Source organism: Protopterus annectens, chromosome 1.part2 (genome assembly GCF_019279795.1).
Source record: "Protopterus annectens isolate FY-2018-M chromosome 1.part2, PAN1.0, whole genome shotgun sequence".
Lineage (NCBI taxonomy): Eukaryota > Metazoa > Chordata > Ceratodontiformes > Protopteridae > Protopterus > Protopterus annectens.
Window position 1 is genome coordinate 618,465,805 of NC_056727.1, and position 13,566 is coordinate 618,479,370.

Below are 13,566 nucleotides of genomic sequence, written 5' to 3' on the forward strand. Positions count from 1 at the left end.
TTCATACACATTTAATAATACTAAACCTTTAGATAAGTTAAATGATTCATTAAATAAAGCTTGTAAAAAGGTTTTAATACCATTCCAAAATGGCTTAATTTTAATACAGTCGAAATAAATGTGATTCCAATCTGCATCGTGTATTTGCTCACACCTCCAACATATTCCCTTTGTGGAAGAATTAATTTTAGTAATTCTATTTGGAGTTAAGAATGCTTTGTGCAAGCATTTCTAATTAAAAAACTTTCCAGTATTGTGTAAAGGATATATGTTTTACTGATAATAAAATATTTGATTTAATTTCTTCAGTTAGCTGTAATGAGTGTAATTTTGTTATATAATTCCAATATGAGGATTTGGGTGTTGTTTTATAATTTATCAATATCTTATAAAAATTTGAAATACTATTTCCCATGTCATAATCATTATACATGATTTCATATAGGTATTTTGTAAGTTTAGGTATTTCTTTAAATGAAGAATTGTTAATTATTCTGCATAAATCTTGTGAATACGTCAGAATGCTTTGCATAATTAGCCAGTCTTGTTGTGGAATTTTGTATGTTGTTTATATTGTTTGCATAACCAGAACTTTTAGTTCTTTGCTACATTGAAACCAACAAACACATCCTTTCTGTTCCCAGGAATTCATTATTTCTCTGTATATTTTATGTGGATAGCTCTTTGTAACTATGAATGGTGTTAAAAGATCAAATCATATTTTTAAATCTGTATTTGCATTAATAATTTTCCTAAATGAGTCAATGTAATAATTAATCATATAAGTTTTAGTGGGCTTAGTTATGTTATATTGCATACTAATACATATGTGCCATGGCAAATTGTTTTTATCTGTTATTTGATTTTTTTTGTAACTCAAATTCATTTATTGATATTACAGTTAGTAATTCTTTCCAATTTGCAGAATAATTTGAACTTATCCAATCTGAGATTGTTTTAGCTATTGATGCTTTTATATATGTTTCTATATCAGGAAAGTTTAATCCTCCCTGTTTCCATGGTCTGATATGATGTATTAAAGCTATTCTGTTTCTTTTGGGAAACCATAAAAATGTTATTAGGCACAAGTTTATTTCTTTGAGTATATTCCTTTCTGGTAACAGTTGTATTGCCAAAGGTATATATATATAATCTTATGTAGTAAAAACATTTTTATCAACTGTAGTCTATCTTCAAATGTTAGTATTATTTTGTTCCACTTTTCCTCAGAGATTTTAATTGTATTGATGATATTATTGTAGTTTTCTAAGACTAATTCATTATTATCCTTGCATAACTCAATTCCTAGATATTTTAAGGTAGATTCTTGTTTCCCTATAATGTGATCCCCCTTCGTCTGCAATTCTTTTTTTTTAATTAAAAATAAACATTTTCATTCTGATTTATTGAAATGGAGTCCTGAAGTCCTGTAAAATGTGTCAATTAAAATTGAAAGAACCTAGCTTAACATATGCTACATTATTTGTAAATATATATATATATATATATATATATATATATATATATATATATATATATATATATATATATTCTTTAGTAGATGAACAAAGGAAGGAGGAAATTCAAATAACACCAGACCTTTGAATAAATAGTCCCAATTTAGGGAATCAAAGGCTTTCTCTATATCTAAGCCAGTTATGAGTGTTTCTTTATTTTCTTTATTAACATAATCTATAAGAGAAATTATCCTTTTAATATTGCCATGTGTGTGATATGCAAATCCAGTTTGATCATTATTTATTGTTTTGGATAGCGGTATTTTCATTCTGTTAGTTAATATTGTCATAAATATCTTATAGTCATTATTTAATAATGATATAGGTCTATATGAGGTACAGAGGTTTGGGGATTTGTTTTCCTTTAGGATTGGTGTGATTAAGGAATATCTCCAAGAGTGTATTATTATAGCTTGTGAGTGATTTTCTAATAGAGTTTTATGGAAGAGGGATAGTATCTTTGAAGGAAAACATTTATATATTTCCATAATTATGCCATCTATACCTGGAGCTTTATTATTTTTATCCTCTTTTATTGTATCTGTAATTTCTTTGTAGGATATGGGTGCTTGCAGATCTAGTTTTAATTTTTCTGGGTTTTTTATATTAGAACATTTTTCATCTAGATTTAATCGATTGATATGTATATTTTCTTTTTGGAAGAGTTCCATATAGTGACTTCTCTAGGCATCAAGAATGCCACCTATATCCAAGACATTTTAACCTTTCTTTTCATGGAAGATACTTTTAATGTTATTAGCTTTTGATTGTATTTTGATTCTTGTGGATAGATTATGTAGATATTTGGGAGAAGTGGCCAAGGCATCCATTTTTTTATTTTTCTAAAGCTAAACTAGTTTTATGTGTTAGAATTTCATTGTATTTATTGTCTAATACTTCTACTTTTTTTTTCATCTTCAAATAATTTTGATTTTATTTAGCTTTTACTGACAAATGTTTGGATTGTAGAGCTAATAATTCAGAATCCCATTCTCTGATTTTTTTTTAATACCAAGTTAGGGTTTTACCATATATATAAGCTTTTAATTTGTCCCATATCATTATTTTATATCTGTGGTGTAATTAATATCTAAGAATAACTATAATTCAGATAATAACCAGGATTTGAACTCTTTAATTTTAGTTATATATGCTGGAATTCTGGAGTTAAAGATTAATGGTTTGTACCTATTTTGAAGTTTTAGTATCAATGAATTGGTGGTCTGAAAAGGGGCAGGGAATGACTGAGAAATTAATGATTTTAGAGTGTAAGTCATGGGCAGCAAATATTTTATCTGTTCTAGTTTGTACCAAATCTGTGATCTTGATGGGAAAACAACAAAGATTTATCTTCTTTAAATTTGAAAGTATCTACAAGATAAACTGATTCTACTCACTTATTTAAAGCTTTTGATACAGCAGATGTATGCAGCCATATTTTATCTGTAGTTTCATAAATATCAAATATACAGTTAAAATCTCCTCCTAATATTAAGTTGCCTTTACAATTATTACAAATGAAATCCAAGTGTTTTTATCGGTTCCTGATCCAATGCCTGGGAACCAGTATAGATTGGCTAGTGTCCATATTCTGTGTTTATATTTAACTATTACTAATGCTATAAGGCCTTCTTTATTGTCATACTTATAAATAATTTCTGGGTTAATCACATTTGTTTTTTATAAAACTGTTAGCCCTTTTGTCTTTATTTTATAAGGGGATTGTGCCAATATCATATATTCCTTAGGATTCCATTTGTAATTGTTATTTGTTTTGAAATGAGTTTCTTGAAGGAAGACAATTTGTGCGTTGTTCAGTTTTAAATATTTCAGTAGATTTGATCTCTTTCTAGGATTTTTTTAAGCCATTGGTATTTAAAGATAATAAAGTTAAATCCGTCTTAGGTTATTTAGACTATGTATATTTTGTTTTATTGTGCCTATTAAACATTTTCCTCTGATAACTATAAAGTATATGTTTGAGCTTTTAAAGGAAATTATCAGTTTTCTACTTTGAGCGTTTACCAATAAAGTAATGTTTTGGTCAGGCATACTAAAAATGCTTTTGTGAAATAACACATTTAAACTAATAAATGTTAAGAAAACTAAGATCTGCACTAGCCGTGGAATAAAAATCATTCCTAATCTGATGGATAAACCTAAGTACATCAGATTATCACTCATACCTTAACAATCCAGAACATCTGAGGTCCATAAATTGAATTATCATATGGAGAATATTTGTGATAGCAATAAGCAATATTTATATTATTTTGAGCAGATATAGTACTATTATAGAGAGAATTCTAATACAATATAAATGTCTTCTTATTGTATAAGCAATTAATATTTACATGAAAGATAGATGGCAAGTAATTCAATCATATCAAAGTAGGATGTATCATATATTAAACCTCAGTAAAAGATTATAGCACACATGTATTTAACATATTCACCCTTACTGATGAAGTCTTTCAAAACTTATTACTTAATATAAATAGATGGTAATAATATTTATACCTAATGTTTATAATACAATGTATTTTACTAGATATATCAGAAGTTATATTTCATTGTTTGCCAGCATTTAAGTAATCACTTTGTTTATTGCTAACTTACTTAAAGCATCAAGTTTGTTTTATGTAAACATTGATGAAAGTTAGTGCATTTTAATTATCCTTCTTCCCCCCATGAAAGTTAGTGCATTTTAATTATCCCTCTCCCCCCCCCATTTCCTATACATAAGGATTTTCATAGCTGTCATTTCTTATTATAAAATGAGTGAAATTATAGGTTAAAAACAACAAATTCACTTATTGTGATTAATGATTACAAGTTCCCTTTCCATATTCATAAATTTCCATTTTATGGCATATACTGAAAGTTTGTAGATTTAAATGGTAACATTCTATTTTGTATAATCAGCAAAGGTTAAACTGAGTGATTATTGTCAATTTAATACTATTTGTTCAGAATGTGATTGTTACATTCTGTGACATTCCTAGTTCAGGCTTCTATTGTTTCCCTTGAGCAACTTTGTCAGTTTGATGTCATGTATAAAACATTAGTTACCTTGGTAACAGCTTAAGTATTATGTATGGTCAAGATGTATTACAAAAACACAATTCAAGTTAAAGCAATTATATGACTTGTTATGCGCATTTACTTATATGAGAAAATCATCGTGCTTTCCCTTGATGTTCGGTATAGTGTATGTTATTTATGACAAATTAAAACAGTAGTGTTATTATACACAAGCCCATGTTATTAAACTGAATGTCTATTGTCAATTTAATACTATTTGTTCAGAATATGGTTGTTACCTTCTGTGACATTTCAAGTTCAGGCTTCTATTGTTTCTCTCAAACAACTTTGTCAGTTTGATCTCATGTATAAAACATTAGTTACATTTGTAACCGCTTAAGTATTATATATGGTCAAGATGGGTTACAAAAACTGCAATTCAAGTTAAAGCAATTATATGACTTGTTATGCATGTTTACTTAGATAAGAAAATCATCATGCTTCCCCTTGATGTTCAATGTAGTGTACGTCATTTATGACAAGTTAAGACAGTAGTGTTATTATACACAAGCCCATGTTATTAAATCCTGTCTTTAATATCTAAATTCAGCAGACTGTTTCATTTTATATGACGATTATATATTTTATGTCTAGATTTACTAAAATCATATATTACATAACTATGGTGTGTGTGTTTTTTTTTCCCCTTTGGCTGTTGCTTAGTTATTGGAGAGACCACAAGCTGTAATGTTTATTCTTATTATTAGCTCCTGCCAAGCATGTTTCTACATTCCATAGACTTAAAATTATGAGACCCTTCTAGTTTCTTATTTGTTATAAGTATATTTCCATCCTTACATACACACATATCAGTACTTCAAGCAGGGGCAACAATGCCCATCCAGTTTTTCCAGAATACCATTCACTAGTTCACGTGGTGTGTTTCCAGGCTGTTCTTAAAATATCCAAACCAATATTTGTCCTGTTCCATTTCACCAACATATTCTATGCAGTGGCCACTCTGCTAGTGAACCACTCAACACACTTTTTATTCCAACAGATATTTCCATGAAGGAAATCTGATGACTCTCTAGCACTTCCCAGCAACCCCAAACACCCCTAGAATCAGCTATCCCCATATGCCCAACACGTCCGAGAAAGTTCACTTCCCAGACCACTGCAAAGGGTGCTCTTAGTCTTCACAATAACTCAGACTTCCACTCTTATGTAAGTCCTTAATGTGTTTGGACCAAAATACATTTTAAATATAAAATTGCACTTATTATTATTTATTTATTTATTTTTATCATGAATCAACATAATGAGCTAAACAAAGTGTTGGGAGACCATCAATATGTGTACATGTGGTTTAAAACAGCCCTTTTATATATATATATATATATATATATATATAGATATATATATATATATATATATATATATATATATATATATATATATATATATATATATATATGTATATGTATATATATATATATATATATATATATATATATATATATATATACATTTTTTTTTTTAAACCAAAAACGTCATTGTCAAGAATCATCTCGGAGGCTCCTTGGAGCCATTAAGCATTATTGTCACTCTGTCTTGTTACCATAGCAACCTGAGAGCATCTGTTTCTGTTAGTGTATCTGTGTACTGCATACCAGAGGCTTGCGATGCACCTGAAGCAAAGCTTCACTTCATTGCAAGTTCAAGCCAAAATTACTTCCCTTTCAGTGAGGCAACAGCCAGAAAAAGAACAGAGAGCAAACAGATAAAAAAAAAAAACTCCCAGCAAGCTGCCACAACATGAGACAACACACTCCTCCAGCTCTCCCACCTCTCACTCAGCAGACATACAAACAAACCATTCTCTGCCAAAATATCCTAAATCACAGTTCTATCCACCCCTTCCCCTGGATCCAGGCTAAAACACCAAATGTCTCTTCCTAATACACAAGCATCAGTAAACCTCGATCACAAGCCCCAACCCACTGCTTCCCAGAGATGAAAACAACAACATATAACAGCTGCCAGGCACAACTGCATCCACATACACCATGTCAGGCTTAATCAAACAGCACTTGAAGCTATGATACCTGCCATAATTGATATTTTATGTTTAGACAGAATAATAATGACATTTGTACTAGTTGCCAGACATGGCTGCATCCATGCACACCATATCAGGATTGATCAAACATCACTCTAAACTATGATACCTGTCATAATTGATATTAATTATGTTTAGACAGAATAATGATGACATTTGTACTAAGAGCTTTCTACTATTATTTAACTAGGATATACATGACATTTCTACATCATACTTTAACTGAAGAAGGCATTAGTCTCCATGGCAGCATTTTTTTTTTAAAACATTCTACTGCTACTACTATTATATATGAGGTTAATTTGTTACATTTGAGTTTGAACTCTGATGAATGGTACCTTGTTGAATTAGTTAATTAATTAATTAATTAATTAAATTATTATAAGTAAAGTCAATGTAAAATGAACAATATAAGTATTCACTGAGTTCAAGTAGGGGAATAGAAAAGTACAGTTGTGTACACTTACCATAAATGTAGATGTTCGAGTGTATTCACTGTTGCAGTCATTACATTTGGGTAATCTGCTGGCAGGTTGCCTTCAGTCGACCTGATTAACAAAGTCTTGGGTCCTGCATCAGTTGCTGTCCCTTCTTCCATGAAGTCAGGTCATCAGGGGTATAAATCATGCAGCCGATGTCATTACATCAGTTTTTCTTGCCCTAAATGTCAGGTGCCCCCTAATGTGGAGCAAATAAACACAAATACACAAAACTATACCTCCAACCAAAAGCAAATACACCAAAAAGGCTTTTAAGCATAGTAAAGGAAAGTAGAGATATAGAGAAAAAAGTAGGGGGCTGGAGGGAGGGTAACCAGGACTGCAACAGTGAATACACTCGAACATCTACATTTATGGTAAGTGTACACGACTGTACTATGTTCTTCTATTTTCACTGTTGCAGTCATTACATTTGGGTAGATTCCCAAAGCTATGGTTGGGAGGAGGAGTTTATACAGCATTAGGGCCAGCTATAAGGCCTTGCAAGACAGCAGTGGCAAAGCCAGCTCTAGATTTAGAGAAAATTGGTAAAGGATAATGCTTGGAGAAAGTATGTACAGAACTTTAGGTAGCAGCTTCTAGGATATCCCTGGTAGGAACACCTCTGAGAAAGGCTGCAGAAGTAGATGCAGCCCTGGTGGAGTGAGATATGATCCCCTGGGGGATAGGTTTTCCATGGTGCTTATAACAGCAATGAATGCAATGGCTTATCCATTTAGAAATGGTTTGTTTTGAAATAGCTTTCCTCTCTGCCCCTGCAGCAAATGCTACCAGCAATTGTTCAGATTTTCTTCATGATTTAGTTCTTTCCAAGTAGAATCTTAGTTGTCTGTGCACATCCAAGGAATGCAGAATCCGTTCCTCTTTATTCTGTGGATTGGGAAAGAAGGTTGGCAAATGAATGGACTGATTAAGAGCCACACTGGAAACCACCTTGGGCATGAAGGATGGTTTGGTCCTGAGAGATACCCTGTCCGCATGAAAGATGATGAAAGGCTCCACTGCCATAAGGGCCTGTAATTCAGATATCCTTCTAGCTGAAATGATTGCTAAAAGGAAGGCTGTTTTCCAAAAAAGAAATTTTAAGTCTGCAGTAGCAGTTGGCTCGAAAGGAGGTAAAGTGAGTTTCTCCAAAACAAAGTTAAGGTCCCAGGCAGGGGTAGGAGCTCTCCTGGGTGGTCTCAAGTGTTTTGCCCCTCTGAGATACTGCTTGAGCAGAGGATGAGAGAAGAGGGGTGGTTCTATGTTATAATGAGCTGAAATAGCTGAGGTGTGGATTTTAATGGAGGAAAAAGACAGGCCCTTGTGAAGCATCTCAGTTAAATATTGCAAAATCTGAGGTAAATTGGGTGCTACTGTGCTCATTCCTAAAAACTGGTTCCAGGCACAGAATCTTTTCCATTTGTCAGCATATGATTTTCTTGTACTAGGTCTCCTTGCCTTCAAGATGACATCCAGCACAGGTTTGCTGAAGGATGATAAGGGTGAATTTAAGTGATTAGCCAGGCTGCAAGGTTCAATGTTGGAAGCTGAGGGTGCAGAATTTGGTTCTCCTGCTGAGACAGCAAGAAAGGGGTCTGAGGCAGGTGCCATGGAGATATTTGTGACACACTGCGCAGGAGGGGGTACCAGTGTTGGTGTGGCTAGTCTGAAGCAATCAAAATCATCCTTGGTGTGTCCTGTTTGACTTTTAGTAAAACTTTGGAGAGCAGAGGCAGAGGGGGAAGGCATAGACTGATAGGTTTTTCCAGCTGAAGGACAAAACATCCACTTTCCAGGCTTGTTTGTGGGGAGTCCTTGTGCAAAACTTGTCCAACTGGTAGTTCTGGTGTGAAGCAAATAGATCTATGTCTGGGCTCCCCCATTCGCTTGTCGACATGTTGAAAATCCGTGGTTCCAGTTTCCACTCATGTGGATCCATGAGGTTTCTGCTTAGTCCGTCTGCCAGTGTATTCAATTTTCCTGGCAGGAATTGAGCTTGTAGGTGCACTTGGTAGCTTAAGGCTGTGTTCCAAAATGTCATAGCTAGTCTGCAGAGGGGGTAGGAATGTGTACCCCCTTGCTTGTTTATGTGCCACATAACTGTGGTGCTGTCCATCTTTACCATTAGTTGTCCTGGAAGAATGTAGTCCTTGAAGGCTGTCAGAGCATTCTGTACAGCTAACATTTTTTTTGATTGATATGTAGGTGCATTTGATTTGGGTTCCATTTGCCCTGAATGCACTTCCCTGCCAGGTGATCCCCCATGCATAATCTGATGCATCTGTAGTTAAGGTTTGGGTGGCAGGGGGTAGTGTGAATGGTAGTCCCTTGTTTTGGTGGCAGGCCTCTGTCCACCATGGGAACTCCAGGCATAGGCAAGGTATGATAGGAATCATTGTTTCCAGGCTGTGACAATGTTGACTCCATAGACTTTTTAGATACCACTGTAGTTTCCTCATATGCAGTCTTCCATATGGAATTAGAAGAATGCAGGAGGCCATGAACCCCAAGGCTTGCAGTATTTGCCTTGCAGATAGCAGGGTTTTTGTGGCCACTTGTTCGAAGTAAGTTATCAAATGAATTTGCTTTTCTGGCATGAGGAAAGCCATCTGGGCAGTTGTATTCAAGCTTGCACCCAGGAATGTAATCTGCTGACAGGGTACCATCTGTGATTTCTTTTCATTTATGGTGTACCCCAGACAAGTTAGAACCCTTTTTACAAACATCAGATGATTTAGAAGTATGCCCTGATTTTCTGCCTGAATTAGACAATTGTCCAGGTATGGGTATATTTGTATATTTATTTGCCTGCAAAATGCAATAACTGGAGCCAGGCACTTTGGGAATACCCTGGGTGCAGCAGACAAGCCAAAGGGCAGTGCAGAGAACTGATAATGCAAGTAGGCCGCTTTGAAGCATAGGTATCTTCTGCAAGATTCCCTGATTGGTATATGCAGGTATGCTTCTTTTAAATCTAGAGTTGCCAACCAGGTGTCTTTGCCTAGCGTAGGAAGTAACTGGTGAAGAGTCAGCATCTTGAATTTTGGAATCTCCAGAAAGGTGTTTAGGGTAGACAGGTCCAGGATTGGACACAATGATTTGTCTTTTCTGGGTACCAGAAAAAGCCTGAAATAGAATCCTTGTCCCTTTTCCTCTTCTGGTACCAGTTGAATAGCCCCCATGCTTAAGAGGGAAAGTACTTGATTTTAAGCCTCTATACGCTGATTTGGGGACAGGTATGGCCACCCGTTTGGTGTTGGCAATGTGTGGAAATGAAATCTGTATCCCTGGGAACTATATTTAAAACCCATTTTGTCCTGGGTTATGAGTTCCCAGTTCTTTGCATGAAGAGCAATCTTTCCCCTCAAAGGGGTGGTCAAAAGATAAGTGCTTGGGAATTTTAAAAGGAAGCCATTGAGACTGTTTACCACAGGGGGGTGGCTTGTTATTTCCAGATTTGGAAGTGGAGGCCTCCCACTACTTAGTTCTGAGAGTCCCCTGGGACTGAAACCTGGGGTTTTTGCTGTGTCTGGGTTTGGTTTGAGAGGATCTGAAAGGGTCTGGAAAGGACCAATTCTTAGTAGGCCAGTGCCTACTAAATCTTGGAGGTTGCACTTGTAGAAAATATTTAACAGTTTGCAGAGATTTAACTTTATCTTCTATCTTTTTAAGAACTTCTTCAGCCTTGTTGCCAAACAGGCGGTCCTGATTTAAAGGAGCACCCAACAATTTAGCTTTAACGTGATCAGGCAAAGATTGCTCTTTAAGCCAAGCATGCCTTCTAAGCACAGACACAGTAACAGCAGCCCTGCAGGAGGCTTCTAAGGAATCAAAACCACATTGCAAAGTATTTTTTCCAACTTGTTCAGCAGAATGCATTAAGTCCTGTAAATCTTTATTTTCCACACAGTCAGGAATCAACATCATTTTCTGTTTAAGCAGTCCAATAACATGTTGCTGATATTTTAACATATGAAATAGGAAGTTTAAAGCTCTGATTGCCAAGGTTGCAGAAGTATAAACCTTTTTACCCCATCTATCCAGTGCCCTGGAGTCTCTATCAGAAGGGGTAGGATTTTTAGCAGTAGATGCCTTAATGTCCTTGGGCCCCTGAGAAATAGTCTCTGGATCTGCAACAGGATTTTTGAAAAGGAACTTGTGGGATTCAGGAACCCTGTAGTATCTGTCAGATTTACTAGGAGCAGGAGACAGGGAATCAGGGGCCAAACTGGATTCCGAGAAAACATCATCAACAATGTCTAGTACAGGGGGTATAGCCAAAGGCCTATGCTGAGGTAGAAGAAGGAAATCCCTAAGCCTCTTTTTGAATCAGAAAATTCCTGACTTTCCCAGTGAAAATGCTCTCTTAAAGTATGTAAAGTTTCCCCAAAAGAAAAATCCTCAGAAGGGGAAGCAGAGGGAATAGAATCCTTTGCATCAGAATCCTCATAAGTAGGTATGGACAAATCCAGGTCATCAGAAGAGTCAGAAGAAACAGAATCCTGATCAGAAGATTCATAATCAAGCTCAGCCCTAGGTCTCTTGGTGGGGGGGGGGGTTGACTACCCCTGATTAGAGTTATTAGATCTTCAGCCCTTTTTATCATTTGTTTTTTAGGCATAGGGGCCTGAGCATGAGGCCTGGGTGCCAGTTTTTAGACATGGATCGAGATTTAGGCCTTAGTAATGAAGGAGGTGTTGATTTAATATACAAGTCTGTTGGCCTGAATATGCCCTCAGAAGCCGGTGCCTGCACAGCAGCTCCAGACCCATCCAAGGTAGAGACATCTGCGGGTGCCATAGTTGAAGTATTTCTCTCTGAACGGGTCTCAGTAGAGGCCTGCAAATCAGATGTAGCAGGTATCAGGGGCTGCAAAAGTGCCTCACTGAGTACCGGCGAACTGGCGACTGGCTTAGGAGAAGCGTCATCGGCAGTTTTGGACCTCTGCGGCCTGTCTCTGTCTTTATCTTTGCATTTTTTCAGAATCCCAGTAGTCGGATGGCTAACCAATGACATTTCTGGATAATTATACTGAGAACTGAAATATTTAGAGGCAAAAATATACCGACAAAGGATAGTGTGCTGATTAAATAAAGCACAAAACCGAGAGCAAGGTATGTCATGGTCAGGGCCTAGGCAAGGAATACAGTATGAATGAAAATCTTTATGAGGTATTTGCTTTCCACAAGTAATGCAATTATTAACTTTTACTGACATCGGTAAGGAGCAAGAAAAAGTTTCCCCAATGGAGTACTTAGCTTTAAGTTGAAGACTTCGGTTCTGAAACTCGAAAACAAAAATTTCAGATTTCAGGAGTCGGCCAACTGGCACTTGCAAACTGCTTCTGCTTCAGGCATCGCACGGCAAGAAAGACTGATGTAATGATGTCAGCTGCATGTTTTATTACCCTGACAACCTGACATCATGGAAGAAGGGACAGCAACCGACGCAGGACTCAAGAATCAGGCCAATTGAGGGCAACCTGCCAGCAGATTACCCAAATGTAATGACTGCAACAGTGAAACACGAAGAACATCTTCTGTGTTTGTATTATATGTTGCTTTGTTTGGCTTATATATAATGTAAATAGTAACTCATCTTGACCTACGTTTGTTTGTGAAGAATTATTGGAGTCTTTGAACATTCAGAATAAATCATTACTGTTTCTCAGTTGTTTAAGAATCCCTCCTTTTTTAAATAAAAACAGATGACAAGTGATGTACCATAGCCATTGATACTTTGAAGATGTAGTTGTAAGAGTTATTTTTTTGGGACAGCTATCTTGGAACCAGTTTTTTGTTTCTTCTTTCTAGCATCAGTCCAAGGATTTGTTTCTTTTATTCTTTTAAGTGTAGGAGCCATCCATTCCATTTCATCTGGGATAGCCACTGTGTTGTTTTTGATGAATGTAGTAGCTTCTTCTAAATCATTAAAGGTTCTCTTATCACTGGCAAAAAGTATTTTTATCTTGGCTGGAAAAGCCAGCTGTGCTTTAATGTTGTTTATTTTCAACAGTTTTATTATTGGCCAGACTTTTTTCCTTTGTTCTAGTATTCTGGAAGAGTAATCATTGTCAAACCTTATCAGGCTTTGATTGTATTTTAAGAGTGATTTTCACCAAGCAGATTTTAATATTAGTTCCTTGTCCAGAAATAAAAGGAATTTTATAACTATGGATCTAGGTGGAGTATTTGTTGAGTAAAAAGTAGGTTTCCTCAGTGCTCTATGTGCCCTTTCAATTCCAAATGAAAGTCCCTCTTTCAAGTCTAAAAATACAGGAATCCAGGTTGTTAAGAATGAAATAATGTTTCTCCTTCAGTGTTTTCAGGAAGACCAAAGCTCCTTGTGTTGTTTCTCCTTTCCCTGTTTTCTAAGTCATCTATATTTGTTAAGCAAGAATTTTTACTCTTTGAATCCCTCC